Source organism: Ursus americanus, chromosome 28, assembly GCF_024610735.1.
Source record: "Ursus americanus isolate L20-20 chromosome 28, mUrsAme1.1.p, whole genome shotgun sequence".
NCBI lineage: Eukaryota > Metazoa > Chordata > Mammalia > Carnivora > Ursidae > Ursus > Ursus americanus.
This window is the reverse complement of record NC_142154.1, coordinates 14,044,402-14,069,088: the sequence shown is the minus strand read 5'-3', so window position 1 is coordinate 14,069,088 and position 24,687 is coordinate 14,044,402. Positions and strand designations below refer to the sequence as shown.

Genomic DNA, 24,687 nt, shown 5'->3' with positions numbered 1-24,687 from the left:
AGTGTCTGTCTATGGAGGAATGGATAAAGAAGTTGTGGTATATATATATTCCTGGGAATCTAATGTAGAAAAATAGAAATAATACAATAGTATAAATATTACTTAGCCACGAGAAAGAGGGAAATCGTACCATTCTAGACAACATGGATGGACATTGAGGGTGTTGTTTTTTTGTTTTGTTTTGTTTTGTTTTAAAGATTTTATTTATTTGGTAGAGAGACGGCCAGCGAAAGAGGGAACACAAGCAGGGGGTAAGTGCAGAGGGAGAGGAAGAAGCTGGCTCCCAGCAGAGCAGGGAGCCCGATGCAGGGCTCGATCCCAGGACTCTGGGATCACGAGAGGGCGTTGTTTTAAGTAAAATAAGTCAAATGAGAAAAACAAGTATTGTATGATCTCGTTTATTCGTGGAAGCTAAAAATGCTGAACTCATAGAGACAGAGTTAGAATGGTGGTTACCAGGGGCTGGGGGCTGGGAGAAATGGGGCGATGTTGGTCAAAGAGACAAACTTCCAGGGGCATCTGGGTGGCTCAGTCGTTGAGCGTCTGCCTTCGGCTCAGGGCGTGATCCCAGAGTTCTGGGATAGAGCCCCACGTCAGGCTCCTCTGCTGGGAGCCTGCTTCTTCCTCTCCCACTCCCCCTGCTTGTGTTCCCTCTCTCGCTGGCTGTCTCTCTGTCAAATAAATAAATAAAATCTTTAAAAAAAAAAGATACAAACTTCCAGAATGAACAATTCCTGGGGATCTAACGTACAACATGGTGACCATAGTTAACGACACTATATTGTGCACTTCTGAGTTTCCAAGAGTGGATATTAAATGTTCCCCTCCCCCTAAGCAAGGTAAGTATGTGACGTGTTGGGGAGGTGTTAACTAACCCTATTGTGTAATCGTTTTGCGATATGTACGTGTAACAAATCATCACGTTGCACACCTAAATCTTACACAATGTTATATGCCGGTTGTATCTCAGTAAAGGTAAAGGGGTGGGAAGGCTGTTCAGTCCTAAGTGTTTTTGTTGTATTATTGCAATAACTAACATCTATAAAAGGCTACATATGCGCCAGGCACTGGACGTGTGGCTTTTTGGCATTGTTACATTTAAAAAGTAATTTTTGTGAGTCTGCTGTGTAAACCCGGCTACCATATCAAGAGGGGTGTGGTGTTAGTAACCATCGAGGGAGCAGATGGCTTTGCCCAGATATCTTTCTGGATTTAGATATTTTGAGACCCTTTTTGAGCGAACTTGTATCACATATAGAAGGATCCGCGTGCTGTTTATATAATATTCATATATAAACTCTTTGTTCATGGTGAAAAATGATCCATTTGACGCCTTGCATTATTTAAAAGCTCTCTCAAGACAAATAAGCAGTTTTCAAGGCAAAACAGAGTCCTTCCGTCTGTTATGGCTATTTATTTAAATGCCCCATAGCCACATGTCTCCGTCAAGTATCTCCTTTCGCAAAGTTGTTTTGGTCTTTTTGGAATTCCTTTGTGTCATTTTCCAACATTATTGAACTTAATTACTACGTGACTTACTAGGCAGACGTGGTCTTCACCTACCTGCTAGAGGATTAGGGCGCCTCCCTTTTAATCGTGTGAGAGCAGGGGAATGAGCGATGCCCTTGCAACAGGCCAAGAAGCACACACTAGGAGAAAGAGGTGGGGCATTCGATGTCCCACTAAGGTGGTAAATTAGTTAACTGATCATGATCACATTACAACACTAATGATGATGGTAGAGGTGGTCCTGATAGTAGCCATTATGGGTGGAGCGTCTCAGAAACTTGGTTTGCATAATTATTTTATTTAACGCTCACAACAGCCAAGTGAACATGGTGCTAATATACCCGTTGAGAGAGGATGAAACTGAGCCTCAAAGTTCGTATCCACCTGTTCTGATCACACGGTCCATAACCAGACAAGCTGGGGTTTAAGCCCAGTTCAATCTAATTCCAGATCTTTGGCTTTTAGCTGCTCCATGGGACTAACTGAAGACCTTGGCACCAGGATTCCTTTCTAAGAGACGAGGTGAGTCTGCTATCCTATCTCTAATTCTATGATGATTTAAATGGAGCTATTATTTATTATTAAAATATTATCAGTCGGTAAATAGGAAATTGTCTTAAACAATCGGAAAAAGTAATGTTACACAAATGTCACAAATGTTTAGCAGGTGAGTGTTCAGTCTGTGCGTGGGAAGGCAGCGTGATGCAGGGGAAAGAACATGGGTGTGAGGTTGGCCTGGCCAGGATCTGGCCCCCCCTGGCCAGCTGTGTGATCTTGGCCAGTCACTTACCCTCTCTGTGCCTCAGTTTCTTTAGCTATAGGGTGAGGCTAAAAATAGCCACCTTAAAGGAATGCTGGAAACTCTGGAGATCATAAATGACAAATCTGTACAATGCCCAGCAAGGACAGTACAACATTGCTTCTCCTCAGTAAAAGGTAGGAAGTGATACCATTTTACTTCCGTCCATACACACCACTGGTTGCAATCAAGCTTTTGGGATAGAACTCTAACTCCTTAACTCAGCCTAAAGGCTGTGCCCGATTTGATTCCTGCCATGTAACCAGCCTTATCTCTGGACATTCTCCCTCTCACTGGGCTCAGATGGGCCAAGCATTACTCCTCCACCCCAGGACCTTTGAATATGCTCTGTCCTTGGCTGAGAATACTCTTTCATCTTTTTAGTAACTCACTACTCTTTCTCATCCTTTAGGTCTTGGCTCAAATATCACTTCCCCAGGGAAATCTTCCCTGAACCCTAGAAAACATTAGGCTCCCTCTTACATACTTCCTGAGCTCTGTCTTATTTGGGATACTCCTCACAGTGGTAATTAAGTACTTAAGCGAGTACTCGATGAAGATTCATTGAATGAATGAAGAAAAGAATAAATGAATTACTGAATAAAGGATTGTCTTATTTCAAAGATTCCCCTTGGTGTTTCCTGACCTGTTTTTATTAGAAGAAGACCATAGGACGTGAGCCATGGAGACTTCTAGCAAAGGCACAGGCTTTTGCCCAAAGTGGTGTCCTTTTCACTCTTGATGAGAACAAGACTTCCCCAGGGACCATTTGTTACCTGTGGCACGACAGGCAGCCTCGAGGACCAAATAAGCTGCCTTGGGTCTGACCAGAGTGATACCCTGGATGAAAGAAACATACCACCTCTCTGAAACAGATGCTTTGGTTTATGATGGAAACAGAGGAGCCTGCAGGTGCGGGCTGGGCTGACACGGGCTCTGCGGAGAATCATTAGAGCCTCCTCCGAGATGCGGATTGACTCTGTGTTTAATCAGCCACAGGCAGAAGAAATGGCTTCATTTCAGCTCGATGAGAACCAGATCACAAAAGGAAGATAGATGGCCAATACGGTTCATCACTACGAGCATATTGTCTTAATTTGAAGGAACAGCCTGGCACCCATTCTAATCCAGGAGGAGAGTGTAATATGGCTAGCAGCAAGGGCCAGCTAGCTCAAGTCTCAGTGCGCCCCTTCAGGAAAAGCTCTCGTTTGTTTCTTAATTAATATTTTAAGGCAAGGGAGAGCCATAAGACACATTCCTCAATCATTTGAGAAATTCTCCTGCTTGGAATTCAAGACGCTTGAAGGAAGGACTCTTCTTCCCTGAAATATCTGAATCTCTATCTTTACCAAAGTACCACGGCCCATGAAGGAAGGGCCATTTGCTGGCTGTTTGTAACACATGGTCATGTGTGCAGTTCATCTGGAAATAGACGCACGTGTCGTGATGAGCCCTGGGTGTTATACGTAACTAATGAATCATTGAACGCTGCATTAGAAACTGACAATGTACTATACAGTGGCTAACTAGATATAATAAAAAAAAAAAAGAAAAGAAATAGATGCAAATAGAAATAGTACCATGTCTCTGCACGCGGATACCTGCTGGTCACTCGTGGGCTCTTATTTCCAGGGGCTCAGTCTTCTGCTTGCCTTTGGTGCTCCAGAGCTCCTACTGGGGAGGTGCGGAAAATGGATATTCTGTTCAGAGGCAGTTTGCTCGTCGATGGCCTGAAAATGCCAGAGAAGGGATGTTTAAGCTCTTGCAGGAGGAATCACACGTATCTGAACTCCGCGTCCTTGCCAAACCCCTCTTATTTGAAGTGAAAGCAGATAATGAGCGGTTGGGGTACTTACAAACAAGTGGATGTTTTAGAATCATTTGGTATGTGTCACATCCATGTTTTCATTCTCTCCTCTGAGCCTGAGCACAAAGAGCTTTTACAGCCCTCCCCACCCCAATGACTATTTTCCAGATGTTCTGAAACAACATCAAGTGACCCAGTTTACCCCTGAGAGGTTTATAAAGGTGCATTTATGGAGAGCCCGGCTGAGCGAGGCTGAGATGTTCGCTCGGCAGCTTAGTCCGAGATAATCTCCCGTGAACGTCGCATCAAATCTTCCTTTACCTAAGGCACACTGAGTATGGTTTTTAGAAAAAGATATGCTAAGTACTCCCAAAGTGAAGAAGAAACTTAAGAAGCTTAACAATGGATGTAGAAATATTATCATCAGCTATCGGGGTAATAGTATCCAGTCATTCTTCACCTACAGGCATGGATTTGGGCTTCGGCAGATGAAGACAGGACAGTAGAAGTCCGTGGGCTTAGTGCATTTAAATATCAGCAAGACGAGGCGAAGGACCTTGTTAGCATAAAACCTGAACACATGTCATTTGCTTTTTGTGCTGCATGGGATGAAAAAAAATATCACGGTTGCAGCCATGGAAGGAGGCATGCTGGGGTTTTTATGCAGATCGCTGAGACAAGAGAAGTCCTCATTAATGGACAGGAGATCGTTTCATTCTTTGCACATGGGCAGCATGCACCAGAGCAGTCCGTGGGACCAGAACCCAGCTCTTTGCCCACATAGTGGAGACGAGCCATTTCCCGAGGGGAGACAATATGCTGTCTTAAATTCAGTCCTACAGAAAGAACCTCCCATTCCTTCCAAACACGGGCATCCGGTGTCGTGTCAAAATCTGGCGAGAAGGTGGCATCATTCTTCCCCAGCACATCTGCTGTCTGTGGATGACATTCAGTGGGACCGGTCCCCCCCCAACCCCCAAAGTAAGTGACATGCCAAAGCCTTGATGTGAAAAGTACTTAATGTTCTATAGTGTGTCAGTTTCCCAGTGGCTGAGGTGCAAAGTGAACAACCTTCCTGGCATGACTTCCATGATCACTGGCACCGAACCCAGTGCAGTCATCCCCTTGAGGTCCTTTACACGTGAAAGGGAAAGTGAGCACGTGTAAGAGGCTCCTATTCTCTGCCTATCTCAGAAGGCCTGCTCTTCTGCAGCCGTTCACACCACGGCCCTGTGACACGCCACCAGCTAACAGGTGACGGTCCCTTTGCTGAGTTCAGAAAAGCTGGGAAGTCTTGGCCCTCACGTAACATGCTTGCCACAAACCGTGGTAAGGAAGCCGAATTCCCACTTTCGTGCGGCCATGGATGCCTTCTCGAGATAAGATAGACTGCTCTTTGGTTTGGAAACCTGTGGCGTGGAACGTTAAAGAGCGATCCTTTTGAGTCACTTGGCACGGCTGGCACTTTTTGACTTCTGCAACTGCTCTGCCCATAGTCAGAAACACCGGTTCCCTTACCCTTATCTTCACATCCTTCAGCGTCCGTGTTGTTCCTGGTCATCCAGTTAGCTGCTTCCTCTCATTTCACATCCTCTGACAGTTTGGGGTGGTTTGAGTTGAGTGGGGTGGACAAGGGGAAATTGGCGATTTCCTCTGCCTCTCGTAGAGTTAATCTCTCATCCAGATCCTGCTAAAACATCTCTCTCAACGGCAGTCTTTATTCCTGGTTTAGCAGCATCCCCGTAGAGAACAAGTTTCTTCTTTACAATGCTCCAACTGAAAGTCCAAATGATAGATGGTTTCCTGAGCCTGAAGAAGACACTTAAGCACTTATATTTCTTTCAACAATTTATTCCCGTTTGAACAAGACAGTTGATTTCTCATGTTAGCACGGGGCAAGCTGGGTATGTGTGTGCAAACAAAAATGTCTGGCATCCACTCAAGAGTTGGGTGAAAATCAGGACCCAGAAAGAACGTTGCCAGCCAGAAATACTACTTTCTTGTGTCCACTATTCGATATCTGGGGGTTTCTCTCCCGTCTGCTTACATTTCCTCTGTTCTTAAAAGTCCTGTCTGGGTCTGCAGAGAGAACAAAGTTTCTTACCATGGATCTTTGGATGTTTTCTTCGTCTGTCTACCCCGGTAGGCCCAATAAAGGACACTTCTAGTTTTTAATCTGCTTTCTTATGCATCAACCCCTCCCCTCCTGGACACCCCACCTTGTGTGCCTGTAGTAAAACATTGGTTTCGACTAACATGTTTTGTTCCATGTGCTACATCTGAGCCACTAAATATTTCCACGAGGAAACATTTGCAAGCATCTTCAAAAAGGACGCCTCGTTCCTTACCCCAAAGAAAACATAGCAAAGTTAGCACATGTGTTTCTAGAATCCCTTTGCCTTCATAAAAGTCATCTCTGTTCTCCCTTTCTGATCAGCAGGGAGAGGTATATATGCCCACATTCTCTTCCCAAGGGTGAAGCGGTGTATGTTTTGCCGTGTGTACTTGGCCCACAGAGGCTCACAGGAACTCTCACACAGTTGAGCCTAGTAGTGATTTTTATAATCTTGTGACAAGTTTTCCAACCGGCAGGTTTTTGGGGGACTTGAGACCTGCTCCTTCCATGGGTGCCTCTCAGGGGAGCAATGAGAACCAGAGGCAATTGGTGCTTCCCTCCCACATTGGCAGTATTGCGCCGGGAGTCCGAGTGTCCAGCATTCTCCCCAATAAGGAACTTTCCCGAAGGCTGAGGCATGTGACGTCTAAACAGAAATCACTGCCACTCAGGAAACTTCTATCCACTTTCTTAGGCGCTGCCTGCCCATAAGCGTCATCTTGGTAAAGTGTTATAGAAAATTTATGCCTCATCACAAAGAAACAGCTGTGAATTGCCACAGTCCCTAACTTTTGAAAGATGTTAAAGGAAGGTATTCATTTCAAGCCAGTCACTTCAGCTACAGCTCTCCCTCCGTGTTTTAATATCGTGGTGTCTCCTTCTGGTCCTGTAAGTGTTCCCTGGTTTCTCTCTAGGACTGGGGGAAACCGGGACGCATAATTTACGACTCCTATTAAGAGGGTTGGCTGGACGTGTAGACAAGATGTCAATAATTATTTCTGGTGGGGCCTTCACATCAGAGGAAGTGCCTCTGTAGCATGGCTTATTTTAACAGAAGACAGATATGCCTGACCTGGGTTTTATGACAGATGTCAAATATATCGAAGTGTGTTGTGAGGCTGATCGCCTTATTGGCAAGAAAATGAAAGAGCACCAGGAAGATGGATGGGAAGCTTTCCTCGAGGGGTTTCCTGTCTCTTTGCGCAGGTAGGACAGTGAACCTGACGAGGGACCAACTGGCAGGCCCGAGGGGAGACGTCAGTGAGACTCGGAACTTGCACCTGCCCTTGAGACTTGGAAGCAAGGGTCCCTGCCCCCTGGAGTGATATCGGGATGGTGGGGAGTGGGTGGGGGAAGAGGGGGGACACTACGGCCATTAGAGGGAGGCCCCCCGACAGCGGGCACCTCCTTACATGTGATACCCGAGGCTCCTCCCAGACCTGCTAAAAAAAAATCTTGGTTCTCCAGCCTTCCCTCCTGAGTTCAGCTCAACAAAGACTTCTGGAGAGCTTACTATGTGCCAAGCATGGCCCCGGGCATTAGAGAGTAGTGCTAAACACCGCATGTTCCAATCAGACCTCCCCACCTTCGTTCTTCTGGGTCCTTCTGCCTGGGGGAGAAACAGAATCTTAGGGTCACTTATTAGCTGCTGGATGGTTAGGGGCTAAATTGATTCACTTCTCTGAGTCTTGTCTTCCTCATCTGGAAAATGAGCCTCATAGAGTTAAGAGGATTGGACATAGAAGCATCTTTATGCTTGCCCCAAGGATGATATATACAAACTATCAAGGGGAGGGGATGGCCACTCCGCTATTTACTTTGATCCACAAGGCTGCTTTTTGGGTAATTTATATCACTTGCCACTAAATTAACTGCTATTAGATCACAAGCTTCCTATGTGTCTAAACCCTGAGCTCCCTTAATCAACTATGATTATCAGAAAACTGTGCCCTTTGGGACAGATGAATGACAAAAAAGGACACCTCTCCTCCACGTGGATATATCAAGCACCAGGTGCTGGGCTAGGTCGGTGGAAGCTGGATCTCGCTTCACACAGTGCTGGACACAACATGCGTACTGGGTAAGGGTTTTCAACTCAATTTATTACAGCCATTGCTGTGCCGAGAACGACAGCCTTCTATTTTCAACGAGGCTACTTGAGTCATTGGCAAGACATCATGGATACATTGTAGATTAAATGTAAAAGTCACCACAACAGTATCTTCGCCTTCTCTCTCTCTCTCTCTCTCTTTTTTTTTTTAAGATTTATTTGTTTATTTTGAGAGAGAAAGAGCAAGAGTAGGAGGGTCAGATGAAGAGGGAAAGAGAATCTCAAGCAGACTCATGCCGAGCGTAGAGCCCAATGTGGGGCTCAACACCAGGCTCAATCTCACAACCCTGAGATCATGATCTTTGCTGAAACCAAGAGTCCGATGCTTAAGCCACTGCACCAGGCGCCCCTCCACTTGTCCTCTTAAAATATTTCTTCCTCAGAGTCTGTTGTTGAGAAAGAATGTAGTATTTCATTCATTCTGGGTTTACTGGACATAAACTGTTACAGGTGTTTTTTTGGTCACCATGAAATATGGGGTATCAATAATAGCATGGATTAGGGAAATGCATGGAGAAATAGTGACACAAATTATTAAGGAAGGAGACCTATGTCTTTACACACATGCGACTCCCCACCATTGGGTAAGGGGGACGAAATAAAAGCATTGAGAATGATTTACAGGGAAAGTTAGTTGTGATATAGAGTGTTGGTTGGTTTAGCTATTTTTCTTGTTGCTAATTCTATAAAGATAGTGTGGATGCTAAAAGTAAAATCCATGATAGATGGAGGAACTGCACAGTCTTCTGTTTTGCACTTTTAAAAACAGGTTTTATTTATTTATTTGTCAGAGAGAGGGAAAGAGAGCAGGCACAAGCAGGGGGAGCGGCAGGCAGAGGCAGAGGGAGAAGAAGCCTCCCCAACCGAGCAAGGAGCCCGATGTGGGACTTTATCCCAGGACCCTGGGATCGTGACCTGAGCCGAAGGCAGATACTTCACCGTCTGAGCCACCCAGGCGTCCGTTCTGTTGTGCGGTTTTATTTTGTCCCATTTTGTAGTGATACCAAGAAGAGCAATCTTAAGAAAGTAGATCTTGTTCGTTTCCCATGTTTTCCCGAGTCCCCTGGGCTTTTGACCACAACCGTCTAGAAAGAAGAGGTGTTGTCGGAGGAGAAGTGGGACAGGGACCGTTTTCATGGGTGTCATCCTCCAAGCCAGCTGCCAAAGTGGTTCAGGGCTTTCTCTACACAGCAGAAAATGCGAGACTCCCTAGAACGAAAAAGCGGGATCTGGTTTCGCGTAAGAGTCGGGAACAGGGTAAAAACTGAACCGAAGGAGGAACTGGTCTGTACGTGAGGCACTTGCCTTTAGTGAGGGAGTAAGGACAGATTTGTGGCTCTTCAGGACGGAGGGGAGTCGCTGTCTATGCCTATCTGTTTGGCGGGCTTGAAGTATCAAAGGAGACGTGAATGCTTTTCAGTTTGAATCTACAAAACGTAGGATCCGTCACGGAAGGAAGGAGCAAATGGCTTTTCAACCGCGAGAGAATTTCACCAATTGAGATATTTTTCTTGACTTTATTCGAATACCTCCTCCCCCTGCCCTTTTTATTTCCCTCTGAATCGGTATGAAATTCGTTACATGGTCTTAAAGGGAGAGAGGTCTAATCGAGGTGTAAGGTGCTATGAATAATAAAAAAACAAAAGTGGGGGAGGGTGTAGAAGTCAGCACTGCTACATTGCTCTAACCTGCAGCTCATCTCAGGCACTTGTCCCCTTTTCAGAGAAAAATATACCCTTCTCCTCCAGGAAGCTCCGCGTCTCAGAGGCCTTTATTAACTTGATCTTTGGGAATAGTGTTTTAATTTTTTCCATAATCATCATGCAAATTGATCAAGATAGTCTCTGGAAAGGAAAAGGAGTGAACCCATGGCCTCATTAACTCCAACGCTGGGAGGGCGCACGCCTCTGGGGGCTGGGGTCCTTACGCACAGCGGCTCAGCCCTTCTCTGTCTGTGACCCCAGTGCAAGCTGTGGCTGCTCCCAGTCTCGCTTGTTCAAATTGCTTCATGCATCTGACTCCCTCACAAACCAATGGGAAATAATTTGAAAGGTCTCCCAACCTTACGAAAGAAACATTTGGGTCCTGCAAGAATCCAACCAAAATTTCTTAGTCTCCAATGACCGAACGAACCATACCATTGATGCACGATGCCCGTGTTCTATCCAGACCTTACCTTAAAGACATTGGGCTCTCAAATCGCTAAACTTTGGGCCATCAATGGAGTCAGCACTAAAATGTGTGGCTCAGAGGCATAATTCTGCATGTTGTTCTGCTGAATGAGGAGGGCTTTTTAAAGAGTGTGTTTTAATTTTAATTTAACAGGGAGAGTGGCAGAGACGAATAGATCTGTCCAAAATATACTTAGTAACAGATTTTTGAGTTGGGTTATTAATTTCGTGTAAGCAGTTCCTCTTTTTATTTTTATAAACTGTAAAATCCAGGAGAAGCAGAATCAAATGTAATATGCTTCTATTGATTGGCCCGCTATGTGCCAAGCAAGGTGTCAAATGGTTGCAAAGGCTGCCCCATTTGTCCTCATCTGACAGAGGAGACTAAGGCTGTGGCAAGAGGTGACCTAGCTTGCCCGGCTGGAAAGTGGCAGAATCATTTACAGATCTGCCTCATCCTTGGAAAGGATTTGATGCAACTCTTCGGAAATTAACTTTTTCGAGCCATGTAGAGCTAGGCTGTTTCCTCAGTGGACCGTGTCCTACCAGTGAGTAGTAAGGAAGTTGCTGTAACTCTGAGAGTCATGGGGTGCCAGATACTTCCAGGTGAGGACGTGCCCTCAGTGGGTGTGCAGCATTTTGCCTTCTGCCCACTAGTACCTTCCACTGGTTAGTTGTATCGGGGGCTGAATATCGGTCTCTTCCTCTTTGGGGGAAGACTGTCCCTTCTAGCAAGGTTCAGATGCGGCAGGTGCTCCTGAAGGGGGTGGGGAGGGAGGAATAAGGGTACTGCTAGCTGGATTAGCTGACGGAAGTTTGCCTCTTGAGTTAAAGCCGGGCCTTAGGTCCGTCTCCTGTGGGAAAATCCCTTTATCTCAGCCGTAAGCCATCCAGGTTGCAAGTTCTTTCAAGTCGATTTGACCTGTCTTGAGGAATTTAATAACAAATATGCATTGACATCCAATCTCTGTAAGGTGTTGAATTGGAAGACAATGAAATACATCTTCCATCCACATTTGTTGAGTTTCCACGATGTGCTAGAAACTGTGCTAGGTACTTCAGATGCAAATATAAAAGGGCCTGATAACCTTGTAGGGAAGGTGAACTTGTGGACGAATGCATGGAGTTTTAGAGAGCTGATCCACAGCAGAGCAGCCCAAAGGAGTGACTCGAGGAATGCTTTAGAGAGGTGGTAACCTTTATTTGAACTAGGTCTTGAAGTGGTTAGGAATAGTTCTTCAGATTGAAAAATTGGGGAAAATGCAGTCTATTTTGAAGGAGCTTTGTGTTTCCTCTGACAAAACGAGTATGCTATCGCCTTGGAAATAGCCATGAACATGGGGTAATTGGTTGAGGTGGTGGTGGACAATGGAGGTGAACTGGCACTATGGTTAATTTATCTGGTGGGATGGTCTTTTCTCAAGGTATGCTGAGAAGAATGCTGGTTCCTTGAGATGTTAATTTGTATCATCTGGGAAAACAATACCAATTAAAATAAATAAATGTATTTTAATAACATGTAGGGAACTCTGGGTTAGGCTTTTGGATGGAGTTCTTTCCTGCAGGACTTCTCAGGGCCTTTACTAGGTTACGCTGCATTATAAATTTCCAAGAGCTTGCCTTAAACCTATTTGTCTTTTCCTATTCACAGTGTTTTCAGGGTTCCCTGGATCTCACAGTGAAAAATACTTTAAGGTGGGGGCAGCTGTCCACAGGGTTTAAGAAGTGAATGGTTTCTATTTCAGAAAGAACCTGGGCACCTGGGAGGAAGAAAGCCAGCAGTGACAGACTGGACACAAAGTGACCTGTAACCTAGAAGTTAAAATCTTCTGGGCAAAAGAAAATAAGGGTCAGAATTAAGGCACTGAAGATGTAAAGAGGGGAATGGAACGGAAAGATACTTAGCAGGTAGAATGGATACTCTGTGACCATATGGGGGTGAATGAAAAAAGTATTTGTGGGTGACTCCCTGGGGTCTAGTTGGGAAGCTCAAGCACCGAAGAGACATTTTGAGTAGAAGGTGAAAAAGCTAATTTGGGATGTGATAGAATTGTGGTGTCTGTAAGGCCTACAGATAGAGTTGGTCAACTCATCCAACAGTTGGAGATACTAATCTGTGGCTCGGGAGACACATGGGTATAATTTTATCTTTCTGTGATGCTTCATCTGACTCTTGATTACCTAGCAGGGTCTAAGGGATCAGTATAGTTCACATTAAATGTTGCTTGACCATAAATGTATAGAAATGCAGGTTGGAGAGAGCTGTGTTGAATAGAAAGCTAAATACAAACCATTAACTATATATACTAACATGTGCCTCTCCCAGAAACAGTGCACAGGGAAAAGCAAGCAAACAAACAAACAAACATATATAAATATATAATATATATAAATATATAATATACATATATTATATATAAATTTATATATATATAAATATTTATATCTATCTTTATATCTATCTATCTATCTATCTATCTATCTATCTATATTTAAAGAAAGAAAAAGAAAGACACAACCCTTGTTCAAGGAGCTTGTTATCTTAAGCCTACAGAAGATATGACAAGTGGTCCTATTACCTGTGCTAGGATTCTGGACCTTGCACTTGCTATATGACCTTGGCAAGTTAGGTCACTTGTTAGAGCTTGGATTTTCTCATTTGTCAAATCATATTTATGTAGAATATTACTATCTTCCTCATTGAGGAGTTGTAAAGATTAGCCCTGGTTAAACAAAAATTGATTTACTGCATTTTGAATGTATAAAATAAATGTCTTTAGGAAATAATGTATGCATTGTGATCTATTTAATACATTTTACCATTGCTTTATTTGATTTTCAGTTAATGCCAAATAATAACGTGTCTATTTGAATTGCAAAAATCAAGCTGGTTTGAATTAAAGAAGTGTGAAAAATTCTTGGGTTGGCAAAATACGTAACACTTTCATCAATTAGAACTAGGTAAAACGTGTTAAAAATAATGAAAAGTCCACACTTTAATTGAACTGGCTTTTTCATGAGCCTATATTTTTATGAAGCTTAATGAAACAAAAATTGAAATGGTGCCCATTATGAAATCTGTGTTAATTGTTTTTATTTCCATAAAGTTCACATGATTACAAAAAGTTTTGCAGTTACGCCAACTAGAAATGTACTGTACCTGCGTTTTATGTTCTCTGGATTTATTTTTGGTCATAAAGACCAATATTCATTTTGGCAAACAGAGCATTTGCTAAATTGAAAACTTCCTTGAAACGCACTGGAAACTTTGGACATAAGATTGCCAAAATGGCAGGGTATTTTTGTCAGTCTGACAAAACTTTCTTTGTTCTTCCTCACTTCATCAAGAGCAAGACTGCTTCTCCACTTACTCTTATACCCATACGGCCGCAATCTTAAATATCTTTGCACTAGAAGGCACTGCAATATTAATTAACAATATAGTCTAATTATTTACCCTCGTTGGTTCCTACAAACCTCTACAGTATAATCAGTGGACTCCCTTAAGGGGTTTCACGGTATTTGGGAGTGAAATAGGAAGGTTTGTGACTGACACGGGCTCACGAGTGTAATTAAGCATAACCTACAATTCACCTGCAGGTCACTAGATCAAATATAACGTATCCGGGCAACGTCCAAAGACAGGTGAGGATGTTGACTGACCACAGTTGGGCAGCATACATAAATGAGTGGAACTTTGATTTTACTTCCAGGCACCTCGGAGAACATTCCAGGGGTTTCTGGAGGCCAAGGGAAAGCAGAGGGTGGCCAAATAGGTCATTTTGGACAGTTCTCAAGACGAAACTCCGTAAACCACACCCGAGAGCCGCAGAGCTGGCTGATGGCATTCTGTGACGATCTCTCCCTACTTCTGGCCTAAGTGCTAGCCTAGAGATGCAGAAAAATATTTTCTAGCTGTGAGAGGTGGGGTGTGAGGGCTCTTGTGTGTCTAGCGCTGAATCATCAGGACAGAATGCCCTCCGGAAGCATCCCAAAGAAATGTTTCTAGGCCCAACAGGATGGTCAGATCTGTGTGTTAAACCTTATATCCTTGGGCTTACCTGGCATTGTTTTAAAATATTTTATTTATTTATTTATTTGAGAGAGAGAGAGAGCATGAGGGGAGGGGTAGAGGGCAAGGGAGAAGCAGACTCCGTGCTGAGCAGGGAGCCTGACTCAGGGCTCCATCCCAGGCCCCTGGGATCATGACCTGAGGCGAATGCAGATGCTTAACCGACTGAGCCAGCCAGGCACCGTTGTCTGGCATTTTTTAGTAAGGAAAAAGTTTCTTTTAGAAGGAGACTCAAAGCATTCATTGGTCTCCACAAATATGTCTCAGAAAGAGTAGTAGTTACAAAACTGACTTCACGGCATAAAGTGTCCAAGTGTCACCCCACCCCCACCCTTTAAAATTTGAATCGGTGTCTGAGCGCCCTACACAGATCGAAATGTCAAATTGGCTGACCTGCGGAGGAGGGCAACAGCACAAGCATAAAGTGGTAAAAGAGCTTGGGCAATGGGAAAGGGTAGTAAAAATAAAATAATATTTGATTCTAGACATTGAAACTCATGACAACTCAGGGCCCATTCGTTGAGAGACAACGTAAAAGATAAGATGAAAAATCTAGTTTGGGCTAAATCTGGAAGCCCTTGAGTATCTCGAATATTCTTTTGAAATGTGGAATACAAATGGCGTGGTTGAAACCACATACAGCAACTCAATAAGGAAGGTCTCAATTCCCCTGGAGTCTGAGTGGGGGCAGGTATTTGCTGAGACCTCCCTGATTGACATTCCCCCTGAAATTTTGGTCAAGGAAAGGTAAGAATGCAGAGTAGAAACGCGCTTGGCTTCATAATTCAACAGGTGTCAGCAGTCAGGAAGGTAAACCAAGATGTGAGAGGCGTATATGCGGAAGATAGTAGATGATGCCTCCCGCGGGTGATCTGTGAATAGGAAAAAGGATAAAGCAACCAGGGATTGTGGTGTTTGGGTTTCTGCCTGTGGAAAAATGACAAATAGAATCCTTGCCAGCTGGAGACTCTGACTCACAGAAACATGAGAGGTCATGTGAGATATAAAGTCAAACAGAAAGAGTTATATATACACTCAAAAGGTTTTATTTTATAATGTGTTAAGCTTGATATTGGGGGATTGGTCTGGAAGTCGGTTGAATCTGCCAGAATGTATTCCAAAACACACCACATCTGTTCCAGTGGATAAGCTGTCCGTCCATCCACTCATACAACAGTATTTATGGAGCTCCTACTACGTGCTGGTCCCTGGGATAAGTAAAAACAGCCGTGTTCCTGACCTCACAGGGCTGACAGTCAAATGACATGGCCGAGGAGGGATGGCCCTGGCTGTCCCATTGGGAATGCGGGCAAAGGGGGGACCAATATGAGGTGTGGAGGAGAGGTGGACACGCCCTTGTAGGTGAGGGGCAGTATTTTATTTTGAATATTAAGAGAAAGGAGGAGCCATGGAAGGGTTTGAAAGGAATGATATGATCAGATTAGCTTCCAGGGGTTCTCTCTCAACCTCCAAACAGTGTTCTCCAGATGCCCCATTTCTCCCTACTGCCCATGGCCATGGGTTTTCAAATGACCTCCGGAAATTGATGAGTGCACGAGAACAGTGGTGACAAGAAACCGGAGTGATGGGAATGGATGAAGAATCTTTTCTTGAGTTTGGACCCTCATGATCTCACCACCGGACCACACAGTCATTCTCTTTGATTCTCTTTGATTGTCTCTTTCCTCTCCTTCCAGACCAGTCTTCTCTAAGAATTGCTCATATCATTTCCTTGTCTAGAAGCCTTCACCAGCTCCCTCGTGCTACAACTACAGACCTCCTTAACAGAGCAATGAGGCCCTTTGTGGAATGGTGCTTATCAGTCTTCCCTGTGCTGTTACCCATGATGTTTGCACAGTGGAACTTCCCAAACGGGTTCCACAGCAGGCCCAGTTCAGTGAGATATTAACCAGTGCTCTGTAGAAAAATAGGAAGGGGGTTCCACTAGTCAAATAAATTGATAAAACAAATCCAGCATTATAATACTATCCTGTCCTTGAGATTCATAAGGCAATTAACCTTACTCAAGGCTCTGATAAGTCCTGCAAAATTTCATTGAACTGAGCATTTCCCAAGCCCAGTTAACATCAAATCCCTTTCTGTCACCATGGTGAAAAGTTTGGGAAACACTACTCTGGCTAAACTTCTCACTTTTGCCCAGTTGGTCTATTTAACCCCTAATATGCCTTTTGAATTTCTCCTGGCATGGCTTTCCTTATGCTATTTCTCCTTTTGCAAAATTCCTCATTTTCCTCTCCCTCGAAGCACGTCCAACTCAAATGTCACCTCCTTTGTGAAGCCCACCATGATAATCCCAACTCAGACTGATGTTGCTCTTTTCCTCAATTTTAAGGCACTTTTAATCTGGGCCATTTGGTATTTATTTATCACCTCATATTGTTCCCTTTTATGCTTACAGTGTTGCTCTTTCCATCTTCCGAGTCACAAAATTAGCTTAGAAGTGTCTCGAAAGGACTCATGGTTTGCCTTTTACATAGAAAGACGAAATTATAAAGAACATGGGTGTTGGAATAAAACAGTCACGCTGGTCACATTTCAGCTAACCAGCTGCATGACGGTGGGTGAGTGACCCAGACTCTGTAAGTCTCAGTTTTCTCACCTGTGAAATAGGAATAATAAGCACTGTCCCTGTCGGAGGTGTTGTGAAGATTGAAAGAGATCATGTAGAATGTCCGATGTATTGAAAGCAATCAATACATGTCAGCTACTGTTACTCTAATCACCGTCACTATCATCAGATAACTACTGCAAGAACAGTTCTCCCTTTGTTATTGTGACTGTACCCATCCAAAGTTCCAGGCTGTCAACATTTCTGAATCTTCTGATATTTGGCATCCAAAGAGGCTGCCTCTGTCTTTGCGAAGGCAGAGAGAGGTATATCACCTGTACCCATTGCCTAGCAAGGAACCGTCTTCCGCCCGGAGATGGAAGCCCTGTGGCTCTCACAGCCAGGCTCCCTGGATCTTCTGGTCCGCCCAGATTGTAATAGTAAATCCCATCCGCAAACAAGGAATTAGTCCAACGTATCTGATTTCCGCTTCAGTGTAAATGCTGTGCACTGGGTGAAGAGGGGTTTGATCCTTGCTTGGGGCTGACTCGCCTGCCTGGTCTCCGCGGCCCCGACGTCAGGACGCCTACAGCTGCCGGTCAGCGGCCGGGCAGAAACAGCACTTCCTTTGCTTTACGTGAGGTTTCTCTTGAATCTTGACACGTGATTGTCTACGATGTGATAGTTCAGCAAAATAAAATGTCAAGGGACCTTTTATGTTTTCCACAGTAAATATACGTGAATGAAGAACAAGGAGCAATATGTATGTGCACATGTATTTTTCATTTGCTTAATGTTTATCGCGCACCTGCTATGTGCTAGGCAGAGTTACAGGCCGTTGTGATACAGTAGTAAACAAGAGCCGGACATCTCTATCATAGCGGAGCTCCAATCTCCCCGGGAAGGCAGAAAACAGACAAGTCAACCAATGAATCTGTAATATGCTGAGTGATGCTCTGTGCTATAAGAAAACCACAGTGGGGTGGGCGGATGGAGGGTTGGGGAGGTCAGGCAAGCCCTCTGTGTCAAGACGAAATTCGAGGGGCGCCTGGGTGGCTCAGTTGGTTGAGCGACCGACTCTTGGTTTCGGCTCAGGTCGTGATCCCAGGGTCCTGGGAGCCCTCGCTGGGGGAGTCTGCTTCTCCCTTCCCCCACGTGTGCTCTCTCTCTCTCTCTCTCTCTCTCAAATAAATAAATAAATAAAGTCTTAAAAAAAAAAAGATGAAATTCAAGCAAAGGTAGGAAGGAAATGTGAGAAGCCCACAGGCTGAGGAACTCTGACAAGGAAAAGGCAAGAGAAGAAAGCCGAGATAAAGGGGACCGACGAGAGCCTCATCCCCAGTAAGACTCCGCCTCCAACTTGGCACCGACAGCACCGTCCATCCAGGCGTGGCGATCAAGACAGGAGTTCTGGAGTCCAGCAGACCTGGCTTTGAAGCCCGATCCTACCGCTGAACCTTACGCGACCTGGGGCACATCACTTAGCCTTTCTAAGCCTTGTGGCGTTGCTGGGTGAAAGGACAGGCGATGCTGTATTGAGCCTCTTTTGCGCCGAGCTCGGCGTACAGCGGATGCTCGGGAAGTGATCAACGTAGAAAGAGATACGGAGAGGCACATGGCTGCGGATGGCACGTATAGATGGGGAGAGAGATGGAGATAGTCGCTGAAGGAGTTCAACTTGAAGCCCTTGGCAGAGTTCACCGGAGGAGCAAGGGCGTCTCAGCCAGAGTGCCTGAATAGGATCTGCTGTAACTCTACACAGCCCGAGCCGACATGCCCGCGGGTAATGTAATGAAAGGTGTTTTCCTCCCTTCGGGACAGGTGCTCAACTGATACAATTTAGAGTCTCAAATTCCAGAGCTTAATTGTTTGTTCTACATACAAGTTCGCCCAGCTCAGAACACCTGTGGACTAAGTTCTTTTGATGCACCAAAGCCTGTCTTTTATTAAGCTCTTTGCCAGCAGTCAAAATAAGCCCAAACGTCCATGTGTCGCTGGATATGCACGTGGACGTAAAACAAGGGCGAGGACTGCCCGGCAAGCGCTCGAAATAGCCAGGGAATCCCAGGGCTCTGGAAAATAGGGTTATGTGATTAATGTAACCAGAGTTAGATGTAAAATAAAATTAAATATTTTATATATAGAGAGAAACTTGCCTACACACACATAAAATTCCCTATTAGTCATACTTGAGGTTTAAGCATGTTGAATCGATAAAGAATGATTTAGAACGGATGGTTTTCAGCAGCTGGTTGTGCTTTCAGTCTTCCATAAAGAAGTTAAAATTAATTTTAATATGTTGATGGTGCTTATTGATGATAATATTCATAATAAATATCCATTGGAAAAATTCTCTGGCACATCTATGCGACAGAGAGGTCAAGAATGTTAATGACAATCACAACTACAAAATGCAATTCAGTCAATTACTTTAATTAAATCTAAAACTACTTTATGTCTTCTCATTTATATAGTAAACGGCTAGTGGGGAAAAGGGCATCATCTTTATCTGGTTCATTTTAGAGGCCAAAGATGTGGTTTCGGACTGTGTTTTAGCATTTGTAGCTCTTCTATCCTTGTGAGACATTTAAGGTAATTATGGGACTTACAAGTAATGCTGCTGCTTCTATCATGGAAAAAGAGGTGGAGATTTCCTTTTGAATGCCGTTTTATAGAAGGAGAGCTTTCCCTTCACAGACGCTAATCTTGTATTTACGGACTAGGTTATATTGGCTAGAGCCAACATTCCAGGGGAAATGGTAGAAACGTCTACATTTCAGTGAATCCTTTTTAATTATATTGTTGGGGATCAGAAGAAAAAGGAACACAGCTGTCTGAAGTTCTCACTGCCACACAGGTTCAAAGGCTTACAACTCTCTCAGTCGTTATAGCCAAACCAAATGCTTTTTCAAAAAAAATTGTGGCGTCATACAAAACTTTGTGTTCCTTGTGCATTTGCGTTGTTCAAACTGGGGAAAAAAGAGGGGTGAGCATTTAGAAAAAAGAAAAACGAGTGAATCAATTGATTAGCAACTCATTCAGTCTTTGAACAAATAGCTATTTAGTGCCTACTGTGTGCCAGAGTGTTGTGGGCATCCAGATATACCTGGGAAGTACACAGATAAGATCCTGTCCCTCCCCTCAAGGGGCTTCCATTTCAGTTCGGAGGAAATGAGAACACAAACGAGTAAAGTGAATACCAGAGAGTGGCAAAGACTATGAAAAAAGAAAAAAAAACACAAAAGCATGTTGGTGGTAGGGCCACCAACGTCTTCAGGTTTGCTTAACACTGTCCTGGTTTTAGCACAGACAGTCCTACATCCTGGGAAGTGCCCTCGTTCCAGGCAAACTGGGATGATTGGTCGTCCTCCACGTGGGACAGAGAGGGACTAAGAGGGAGTTTCTCTTGGGTGGGTGGTCAGGGAAGGCCACTCTGGGGAGGTGTCATGTGAGGTAAGACAAGAATGACGCAAAACTGCGGTCTTCACTAATCTGGAGAACCCTCAGGAAGAGACTCATCCCCTCCAGATGACCCAACAAGGGACTGGTTGCTTGGAGAACATGAGTAAACATGTAGGGAGGGTTTTCTGTGGGCCAGACAATGTAAATATTTTATCTTATTTAATTTACAAACCAAGTGGTAGGCATTAGTACTCCCATTTTACAAATAGGGCATAAAACGATTACTGTTGTCTGCAGTCTTGAGGCTCATAAGTAGACAGTGGGGATAAAATCTTGCTCAGCCAGAGTGCAAAGATCATAATAAGTAGAGTGAGGAGTGAGTTTGAACTCCTTTGGGAGGACGATTCACTTCCTGCTTGTAGAGAAGATAAAAACAGATCCTTTATTTCATGGAGCCCAGGATTTTGCTGGATAGCCCATTGAACCTCTGCTAAGCAGGATTAGCTTGGACATTATTCTTTATCTACTCTAGACCTGACAGCTTTTGGGTTAAGCAAGGTCTAAAGGGTGGAATACCTCTTAAAGAACTCAGGATGTGGAGGGAAATATGAAGGGGTAGAAAGATGAGAGTTGGAGTTTCCACAAATAACAGACAAGGTGAGAGGCAAAGAATATAATTTCTGTTATCATTACCGTGATCCTGTTTATATCTGGGCTTGTGTTGCCTATGGACCAACGGGAAACACATATCTTTGTCATTATTTAGTTTCTGGCATGCGTGTATTCCTTAAGCCTTTTCAGAGCAGACTGTGTATTATATCTTTGGATTTTCCACTGCAACTGACATAGGTACTTGCGTGTAATATGGAATCCATACATATTTGCTGAAATTCAAATATTTGGGGAATTAGCATTCGTATCCTAGTAAATTTCAGATTATAATTTTAAGTAATTTTCTACAAGAGGATTCCTGATGACTCACATCTGGGTTTGGCAAACAACTGTTTTGGACTTCAAAAGGAACAACATCCTTTGCCATAGTTACATTTTAACTCAACCCATGCCATGATTACATACTTTGAAGATATAAATTTATTTAGATTAAAAATACAAGTATGTGAGAAATCAATTCTGAAAAGGAAAACTGAGGATATAAAAAAATTCACTCCTCCATAAGAGCAGTAAAAATACTGACAAAAATCATGAAAAGCAACTTTTTCAAGCTCTGGAAATTAACCAACGGTTTGCAGTAATCTAAAGAGTGTTTATTCAAGAAAGATGGCTAAATCATGGTAAGAATGGTGAGTGTAGTGGCATTTTAACTTGGTCTCACTCCATTCCACTCTTCCCAGTTCTGTAGTAGCTTGGAAAACCAACAGCCTCATAAGTATGGTAGCTATAAAAACAAGTAACCTAGTAGCCACTGAAAGAGGAAAATGGTTTTGAAGCTCCCCAAAGGCCCCCTTTCCAGAAAACTGTCACTATTTGACTTGTCTTGCAGTTTGTCTTTATTTGACCTGACTCAAGCCTCACTCTGTACAAACAGCCTTTTCTCTAGGGTGTTTGTTAAAAACAATCTGTGGCATTGTTTAACATGGCAGCTCTATGAGTTGCTGATAGCAGTTGGAGCTACCAAGGGACTGAGCAAAACATTAAAAAGGAAAAACTGGGCAATGAGGTGTCCATAGAGGGTTTTGAAAAGCTCCACATATTCTTGAAAATCTAGAAGCCCACATGCAAGTGCACGCCTAGGTACATGCCCAGGAAAGACCCAAGGAGGCTCCAACTTCTCACCTCTGTTGACCTTGAGTTTCTGGGTAGGCAGGAAGTGAAGGCTGAGGTGGAGTTCTCAGCTATGTGGCTGAGCATTGAAAGTACCCCCTCCTCCTTTCGGAGCTCCTTGGCAAAGGCTGGGAGATTTATTGATTGAAATCATTTGTGGAAATCTCATCTAATCATGAGCTGACCATTTATAGACACTTCAGTGGCTGCACATGACACAGACTATAGACTTTCAAAATTGTTTCAAGAAAGTCACTAAGCAACTAAGCAGCAACAACATTAAGAACTTCAACAGCAATAAACTCTAGGCAGGGGGAGGGGAGGGGATGTTATTTCCAGAGTAACACATGATATAAATAGATAGATAGATAGATAGATAGATAGATAGATAGATAGATAGATAGATTTTTTTTTTAAACTGTCCAGTTTTCTAAAGCAATAGGAGAGTATGGCTCACACCCAGGGGAAAAAAAGTCAGGGAAAGAAGCTATTCCTGAAGTAGACCAGATGTTGGACTTCATAGACAAAGACTTCAAAAAATACTAAAAGGAAGTATATGTAAATAATTAAAGGAAAGTATGAGCATGATGTTTCACCAAGAAGAGAATATTAATAAAGAGATAGAAACTGTAGGGGTGTCTGGGTGGCTCCGTTGGTTAATCATCCGACTCTTGGTTTGGGCTCAGGTCATGATTTCAGGGTCGTGAGATTGAGCATTGCATTGGGCTCCATGCTCAGTGGGGAGTCTGCTTGAGATTCTCTCTCCCTCTCCCTTTGCCCCTCCCCCCTTCATGCACTCTCTCTCTCTTTCAAATAATAAATAAATCTTTAAAAAGAGAGAGAGAGAGAGAAACTATAAAAAAGAACCCAATGGGAAATCTAGAGTTGAGAAGTTCAAAAATTGAAATGAAAAATTTGCTAGAGTAAGTTAAGATGTTGATTTTAATTCCCAGAGCAACCACAAAGAAAATAACAACAACAACAAAAAAAAAAAAACAGTAAAACAAACAGCCAGGACATTGAAACAGCATACTATAAAATATTAAAGTAACACACAAAAAAGACAGGTATGGGTGAATAAGGAAACAAAGAAGGCATGAGATGTATAGAGAACATACAGCAAAACGACAGCTATAAATCCTACCTTAGCAGTGATTACCTAATGTAAATGGATTAATCAGTTCAATCAAAAACAGAGATTGGCAAAATAGGTAAAAAAAAAAAAAAAGACAACAACAACAAAAAACCAATTATATGCTGTCTACAGAAGACACGCTTGGAACAAAGACAAAAATAGGTTGAAAGTAAAAGGATAGGAAAATGTGTACCAGGTAAGTTGTAATCAAAAGAGAGCTGGGGTGTCTACACTGATTCAGATGAAATAGACTTCAAGATAAAAACTGTTACCAGATGTAAATAATGACATTTGATAAAAATAAACGTATCAGGCCATCAGGAATCCTCAGCAATGATTAAGTTACTACTTGTCCAACACAGAGTCCCAAAATATATTAAACAAAAAACCTGACAGAATTGAAGGGTGGAATAGACAGTTTAACAGCCATAGTTGGAAATAAAACTATTTCTATTTGAAAATGACTGATCTTGTTTATAGAAAATCCCAAGGAATCCACTAAAAAGATATTAGAGCTAATAGGTGAATTTTGCAAAATATAAGGGCAATATACAAAAATCAATTTTATTTCTATGCGCTAGTAATGAATATTTTGAAAATAAAATTAAGAAAACAATTTCATTCTTAATAGCATAAAAAAGAGTAAAATATTTAGGAGTAAAATTTAACAAAAGAAGTACTAGACTTACATGCTAAAAACTGCCAAATCTCACTGAAAGAAATTAAGGAAGAGCTAAATAATTGGAAAGACATGCCATGTTCATGGATTGGAAGAAATAAATATTGTTCAAACAGCAGCACTTCCCCAGATGGTCTACAGATACAACCAATCCCATTCAGAATCCCAGCTGCCTTTTTTTTTTTAAATTAATTTACAAGCTGATCCTAAAATTTAAGCAGAAATGCAAAGGACTCACAATAGCCAAATGATCTTTAAAAAGAATAAAGTTGGAGCGCTCACATTTCCCAATTTAAAACTTAGAGTGAAGCACATTGATCAAGACTGGGGCTCTGGTATAAGGGTAGACAATTAGATCAATGGAATAGAATTGAAAATCCAGAAATAAATCCTCACAATGTACAGTCAACTGATTTTTGGCAAGATTTCCAAGACAGTTCAATGGAGCAAAGAAGAATCTTCTCAAAAAATGGTCCTAGGACAACTGGAAATACATATGCAAGAATGAAATTGGACCCCTCCCCCACACCATACCC

At 43.1% G+C, this 24,687-nt stretch overlaps 1 protein-coding gene and 1 long non-coding RNA gene across 30 annotated transcripts in view; one reads left to right on the top strand and one right to left on the bottom strand.

The window, feature by feature from the left end:
- Window positions 1-24,687, top strand: part of LOC123790808 (uncharacterized) — a 274,206-nt gene that overhangs the window by 97,702 nt on the left and 151,817 nt on the right. For 3 of the 29 annotated variants that reach the window (XM_087856669.1, XM_087856668.1, XM_087856667.1), the window contains one exon: window positions 1,975-24,666. The exons of 18 other annotated variants lie outside the window; for them this stretch is intronic. The gene's annotated coding sequence lies outside the window, so the exon portion shown is untranslated. Of the gene's footprint in view, window positions 1-1,974; window positions 24,667-24,687 lie in introns of those variants that run through there. 8 more of the 29 variants (XM_087856681.1, XM_087856680.1, XM_087856672.1 and 5 more) reach the window with 6 other exon arrangements.
- The window catches only part of LOC123790807 (uncharacterized), a 116,714-nt gene that overhangs the window by 72,540 nt on the left and 19,487 nt on the right, over window positions 1-24,687 (bottom strand). The window contains exon 3 of the long non-coding RNA XR_015722114.1: window positions 3,889-4,038. This is a non-coding gene — a long non-coding RNA (uncharacterized LOC123790807). The remainder of the gene's footprint in view (window positions 1-3,888; window positions 4,039-24,687) is intronic.